We start from the raw sequence: 7,816 nt of genomic DNA, 5'->3' as shown, positions 1-7,816 counted from the left end.
TTTCAGGTTGATGCTGTCCGGAGAGTTCCAGTCGCTAGTCCCCTGCAGTCCACGAAGACGAGTGTTGCTCTTTTAGTTTTTCTTGTTTAGAGTATGTTTAGACTTATTCTGCTTTTGACATCTGGACTTGTATTAGTTTACTTTTGGATATTGCCTATGAATTTTATTGGATTTGTTTTACTACATGCCTGCTTAGATAGCAGAAGTGGTGAGTTGATTTTATCGTCGGATTTGAGCTTTATGGGTGTAGTGGAGTAGGACATCGGTTTTGTGCTTTATGGGTGTAGTTGAGTAGGGTTATTTTTTAGTCTTATTATTTCTGTGCTAGTTTGTTAACTATTAAACTGCGTGGATGTCTATGTGTTGTGCTTATATTATTGTTATTGTTCCGGCTGTGTTGATCGATGTATATGTGGCCCAGAGGGCATTGTAGAAAAGTTTCAGATTGTCACCCGTACAGAGGAGATGCTACCGAAATTTCTTCGGACAAGGACTCCCCCGGGGCGTGACATTGTATTTGTATTTGTATTATGTACCTTCTGTATGGTTTTCCGGACTTGTGGTGTCCTTTATTTCGATTATGAACTTGTTGTATCAAGTCAGGTCGATTCGCAGTTAGTTGTATTATTTTTATGTTTTATTTATGTCTTCCGTTGTGTTTTTAGTACAACCGTGTGGACTGCTTACTATACAACTGCGTGATTATGTTGTTTTTATTCAAGCAGTGTGAGCTGTGTATATAAATGTGTGGTTGTGTTTTATATCCAATCGCGTGGGCTGTTGTTGGCTTGTGAGTAGCCTTGGGCAATGTATACTAGTTTCATTTGTCACTGCTACAGGGAAGGTGCTGTCCAATTTTTGTTGGACAACCTTACTCTCAAGGCGTGACAAATAGTGACCAGTATATCCTATCAACTAAGTCTTCTACGAGTGGTTGACGATTATGTCCCCACTACGATGTTGAGAGAGTTGACAGTGATCAGTATATCCTGTCAACTAAGTCTCCTAAGAGTAGTTGACGATTATGTCACCACTACGATGTTGAGAGAGTTGACAGTGATCAGTATATCCTGTCAACTAAGTCTCCTAAGAGTAGTTGACGATTATGTCCCCACTACGATGTTGAGAGAGTTGACAGTGATTATGATATGTTTGCTGTATTATTATCCTTGGGTTTGTTGGGATTTTCGGGCCGCAAAAATCACTTTTTCGCGTTGCGGAAGCCCCGATTCCCATGCCACCGGATCCGTGCGAAGTAAAATTTTTTGAAAAACATTACGAGTACGAGTTTCTTATGCTAGTTCTAAACTAGATTTACAAGAAAAAGATTTTTACCCTTGATGCGAAGCCCTTCGCGTATCCCGCTCTTCCAAGTGATGCCGGATCTCGAGGTTGTCAAGTGTACAACCCTCTAGAAGTATCCACACGAACAAATAGGTGGAGAAAACTAAACAAAGGTGTGCTAGCACCCTTGATCAGTCACGGCAAGGAGGAGGAGAGGGAGAGAAGAAATCTTGAGGGGAAGAAGAAGGAAGTTACTCACCAAAATGAAAACACCCAAGAAGCATAAGTGGCTGGCCAAAAATAAAGCTTTTAAACCTCCATGGGATACCAAGAGTCACAACTCTTGGTCTCCCTCATGAGGTGGCATACACATATGCTAGCCTTGATGATGTGCTACATCATTATTGGCCCACTCTTTGCCAACTCACCAATGAGGTGACAAATGGTCAAGTCAAACTTGACCCTTCATCTTCCTCTCAAGTCAAGTCAAACTTGACTTCATTACTCCCATGGTTGATTAAATCCAATCATTTGATTCAAACCAATTTAATATAATGAATCTAATTCATTTAATTAAATTGATTCAATGAGTCATAATCTAAATTAGACTCATTGAATACATGAATCAAATTGAGTCCAACTCAACTAGCTCAATTAGGATTACTCTTAATCCAATTTGATTCATCACATGAATCTAATCCTTTTGGTTTATCATATGAACCTAATCTCCATCTAATTATCCTTTGTGTGTGATCCTATAGGTTCTTATAACGTTGACAATGCTCCTAAACCCATTTAGAAGCATAAGTAATGAGCGGTATCTAGCAACACATCATTACTACCCAAGTTATAAGAATGTTGAGATCCAACATCACCTTGTGACTACTAATTGTGACTCCTCACAATATATGACAAGTGCTCTTCTATCCTAGACATCTAGATTGATCAATATGAGGCATAGACCGTGTCATCCTCTAATCAACCTAAATCTTGAACTCCAAGTAGACTCACTCAATCAAATGAGCTCAATATCTCATATTGACTCATTTGGGCATGGCCATGCACTTCGTGGTCTCAGTCTATCAAGAATATCGATGTCGCTCCCGTCATATAGGAGGGATAGATCCCATCTACATCACTCACATCTCTCTGCATAATTCGTTACATACCCAGTAATCGCCTTTATAGTCCACCCAGTTACGGGTGACGTTTGACGAAGCCAAAGTACGTAACTCCTTATGTAGGGATCCATGGTGACTTCAGGTCCAAGGACTAGTAGTCATACTAATAGCTACATGAGAAAGTATATAATACTCATATAACGATCCATGATACTTTCTCATGGCAGGTCATTTAGTATACATTCTCCAATGCATATCCATGTGTCAACTTGATATCTCTATATCCATGACTTGTGAGATCAAGTTATCGAGTTGACCTACATGCTAGTCTCGTCGCATTAACATTGTCCCTGAATGTTAATACTCGACTAGGAATAATTAAGAGTAGTGTTCCCTATATCATCTCACTATCGGTTCAACTAACTGATTGATATAGGTAAGAACCCTCTACTCAAGGACGCTATTATACTTAGTTTATTTGACACCAATACAAGTAAGCATAATAACTAAAAAACCAAAAGCCTTTATATATAAGAATATGATACAATGAGTCCATACAACAATCATCAAATGATTGGCTCTAGGGCTCTAACTAATAGGGTTGTTATACATTGGGCTGCCCACGAGTATCCATGGTAGAGTGATCTCCCATAGCCTGTAGTTAGATAACTGCATTCTGTCTGCCCATGGGTTATCTGTGGTAGAGTGATCTCCTATAGACAGAGACCCTAACATTTCGGAATGCCCAAGGGTTATCTGTGGTAGAGTGATCTTCTGTAGACCCTAGCTAGATAGTTAGATGTCTTGGGCATTTATATTGCTTGTGGTTGAGTGTTACTCTCACATATGATGTATTACTTGTGGTGGAGTGTTGCTCCCACATATGATGTATTACTTATGGTGAAGCGTTGCTCCCACATATGATGTATTGCTTGTGCTGGAGCGTTGCACTCACATATGATAATATTTTTGGTGGTGGAGCTTTCCTCCCACACATCATGATCTATTACTGTTATATGTACTAGCATAGGCTTAGGCTTTACGATTTTCATGTTGATCATTATCTGGCACTACTCATGGTACCATTTACAAAGTAGGTTGATTATGTAGTAGATGTATATTTATATCATCTTCAGATGGTGAGTATTTTCCTTTGAGGTTGTATACTTTGATCTCTATATCATTACCTATACTTTATGTAAAATACAGAAAAAATGGTGAATAATGATAAGGAAATTTTCCGAAATTTCTGGGAGTTTTTCCGGAATTTTTCGGAGCTCGTATGGACGAGTTTACGGGGATAAAAATGGGGCTCCGGGAAAGTCTGTTTAGGATACCCGTTTAAGTGAGGAAATGTTTTATTTATAAATGCATTTTCCTTCTTTTTCTTTTATTTTTCCCCCGCCGTTTCTTTCTTCCCCGTGCCCTAATTGCACCGGCAGTTTCCTCCTCCCCCAAGCGTACAAAAAAAAACCTGTGCCGATCACTTCTCCTTCTTCTTCTTCTTTCCTCTCTTCCTCCGCCCTTCCCCACATACAAGCCCACGGTCAAAGGAGCCCTAGTGTCACCTTCTCTTCCTCTTAGTCTCTGCCGTCGACCCTCGCCGTGGAGATTCCATAGCCGACACCGCTTCTCCTCAGCCCTAGCGTCGGCCTCTCCTTCTCCTCTTTCCCAAGCCGCACCAGGCGCCGCTACCACCTGAGGTTGCATGGAGCAGCGTCTGCGCCCCTACCACCAACGCCTCGCCGAAGTTCTTCTCCTCGGTGACAGCTGCTGCACCCCCTATTGATCGGCCAGCCAAACCCTAGGTCTGGTCCTTGGGCGTCGGCCGAAGCTTCCTTCCTCCGCGTGCCATTAATATGGAGTGATGGCTGCCTTGCTTCTGCCCTGTGCGCCGCCGCCCCTGGTGACACTATGCCCTAGATCGCCAGAAGTCAAGAGCTTGAGAAGGCGACAGAGGGTAGCAGTAATCGAGTAATGGCATTGAAGGTGAGGGCTGAGGGTTTGGTTTTCAATTTTGTGCTCTGATTTTTGTCCTGCGTGAGCAGCACTTGGGATGGGTGGAAGGTTATGCTAACAAAGAATGTTGGTCTCTAATTGTAGATTCATTGCGACGGTGGTGTATCTGGTTTTTTTTAGCGGCTGCCCCAATTTCCGACAGCAACTACCTGTTGTGGACCAACAGAAGAAGTTTGGTGTTGAGGTAAGAAGTAGAAGAATTGTTGTAGAGAACTGGATTTCTATTTCTGAATGGGAAGTTTATGCTAATTAGGTTGGATGATCATTATAGTTTTGGCTGTGTTCGTTGTCAGCCATTTCTTGGGCCACAGAAGACCACCAGCAGCTAGTCTTGAGGGGTGTCTCAATTAGACACAAGGAGTTGCCACCGTTGAGGTAAGGAGTAGGGTAATGGTGTAATTTGGATTACATGATTAAGTTGCTGTGATGGATTATGCTTATTACAAGTCCTAATTTGAATGGATTAGTTAAAAATCGATTGAGGAGATTGATGATCCAATTAGGGTTTATAATTGGATTTGGATTTATGTTAGCTTCTCGAGGATTTGATTTAGCTAATTAATTTGTATTTAATAAGCTAAATCTGTATACTATGTATTACAGGACTGTGACGCGAGATGAGCAACTTGACGTTGGATTTGGACCGGATACGATCCTTTTTATTGGAGGCGGGTACCTTGACTTATCTTTGATAATGTCATGTTGATATGTTTAGTAGGTTATAGCCTTTAGTAATAATTATGTTCGTTCTTGTTTCGACATGTCACTATCGGATACCTGTTACATGCTTGTTTGCTCACCTGTTATGCAGTTTATGTTAGTACCCACATGATTATATATATGCTCATATGGTTGTGACATACCATGCCTTATTATGCTCAGGACCTAGTTTTTTTTTTATACTCTACCTGACTTGTGTACCTTAGGTCATCAGATTTGACCATCGATACTACGGTACATATTTTTTATATATATGGATATTGCTATGTTGTTCAGGATTCTGTCGTGCTTAGTGTCATGCATCATTTGCATGATTGCATGCTGCGCGATAGTCTGCTCCATTATTGTTGAGTACATCGCCAGTTTCGTCTCTGTCGGTGCTCCGCTGGATGCTCATGGGTAGCGTGACGCAGCGTGGTAGCACGTCAGATTTGCTCGGTGGTGCTCCATTGGTCTGCTCATGGGTAGTGTGATGCAGCGTGGTAGCACGCCGGGATCCTTCCCTGTCATCGTGTATCGGGAGATGAGAGCATTGCGCTCCCCCACTTATGATTTGGGGTGGGAGGATAGGTGTACTCCGACAGCATCCCGTCCACTCAGTCACTCATCATGAGCAGTGACGGTAGAGTGCACGGTTTCCACAACCCTACCCACTCGGTCTCACCATTGTGTGTGAGATGGCTGACTGACGTCAGGGGTGACCATGTCATTGGCATCATATGCATTTATGCATTTACTGATTATGTTTGTTGCATTTATATGCTGCATTTGGATGGATGCATATGTTTGACATGCATACAGGATTTATGATACTCTCGGTCTGATGACCTAATTATTTTGATAGGAGGCCCTGGTGAGTACAGTTCTCTTCAGTCTTTTCTATTGTGCATTTCCAGCTTTTGTCCAGGAGACTGTACTCCATAGTTATTACTGTCTGTTATAGCTTACTATACATGTCAACTGGTATCTGCTGAGTTGTTGAACTCACCCCCGTGGACACTATCTTTTTCAGGTACCAGGTTGTTTATGAAGTCACTTGGAGTATCCTATCTGCCGGTTCCCACGTCACATTAGAAGACCAGTCTCTGCATTTTTTGTTTATTCTTATCTTGGTATATGATATGTGTGTATTTGGCTTTGTGTTCCCATTTTATTTCCGGAGTGTTGTGTTGTTGTGTGGTGTAAGCCTAGTCGACTAGCTGTCTTGTATTTTGGTTTGTATTTGGTTTTCTATTGTATTCCGCTGTGTTTGGTTTGGTACAGCCGAGTGAGCTGTTAGATCTATATATAAACTGCGTGGTTGTGTGTATGTTCCAACCGCCTATGGCTGATGTATACTGTGTTTGTAGAAATGTTTCAGATTGTCACTTGTACAGGGGAGGTGCTGTCGAAATTTTTCGGACAGGGACTTTCCCGGGGCGTGACAATTTAGTGGTATCAGAGCCAGGTTTACGAGTCTTATATCCCGTGTTTCGGATTTTGTGTTTTAGTTTTCTCGATGTGACTTTTTCGAGTTTTGGGACCTGGCAGCGGCAGGACATCTCCAAGTTGTAGGAGATATGTTGGTATACTGTTATCCTACCTTTTGGTTAGTATGCATTGTTGACTATGATAGTTTATGATATGTATTAGCATTCTTTATTAGTACCTGTCTAGTTGATATAACATATATTTTATGTATTAGGTAAACCACTGATCATGGTCGACCTTAATAGAGATTAAGGATTATAGTCTCTGATGATTTTTCATATCATACTATCAGTAGTTTTAGCTTCTGTTACTACTAGTTGTTTAGGAGATGGAGGCACATACCAGCCTCTGCTATTATTAGCTGTGTAGTGCCTAGTATCTACATATTCATGTTGACTTAGCCAGTAGTATACCATTTTATCTTAGTTAATTTCATCAGTAGATAATTGATTTACTCTTGTTAGATCGGTCAGTAGAAGTCTGATTTACACTTGTTGATTTAGGTAGTCGTGGATCGATATACCTTAGTTGCTTGTGGAGGATTAATGTATTCTTGATTAGTTAGTAGATGACCGATTTAGTTTTGTCGGTCCGACCAATAGGGGACTATCATACTCTATTTTTAGATGTACGAATCTTTGGGTTATTTGTGCTTAGTTAGGTATCTGGAGCACATTTGAGTACATGATTTGTACTGACGTGGAAAAGACTGAATTTGCGGTATACCATTATCGGTTTGGTCAGTCTATAGAGGATCCATGTATCCTATTCCATGTGGACTTTCATTTTTGACTGTATGTTCCTAGTTGGATAACTTAGAAGGTAGCATAGGGAATGTCAGGTTGATTGGGTAAAATATGCTGATTATTCATAGCTATGTTGCATGTATATATGATTGTTATGTGTTGTAGGAGTCCTGTGGTAGGCTGTCCATTTGTAAGTAGTATATGTATACTTGTTCTGATATAGTTATTGTAGGTTCCTTGTGGATCATAGCTATGTAGTTAGGTGGACGTGTCTGATTATTTTATTGGAGGTATCTTGTTGATTTAATCTGTGTCGTGGTATGTGCACATGTGATTGAGTGTCTTATTGGAAGTATCTTGTCGATTACATCGGTGTTGTGATATGTACATATGTGTTTGGTGTGGTATCTGAGGTATCTTGTTGATTATGTTTGATTTATGAGTGCACCTGGGTTT

This window comes from Zingiber officinale, chromosome 1B (assembly GCF_018446385.1).
Source record: "Zingiber officinale cultivar Zhangliang chromosome 1B, Zo_v1.1, whole genome shotgun sequence".
Taxonomy (NCBI): Eukaryota; Viridiplantae; Streptophyta; class Magnoliopsida; order Zingiberales; family Zingiberaceae; genus Zingiber; species Zingiber officinale.
This window is presented reverse-complemented; position numbering follows the sequence as displayed.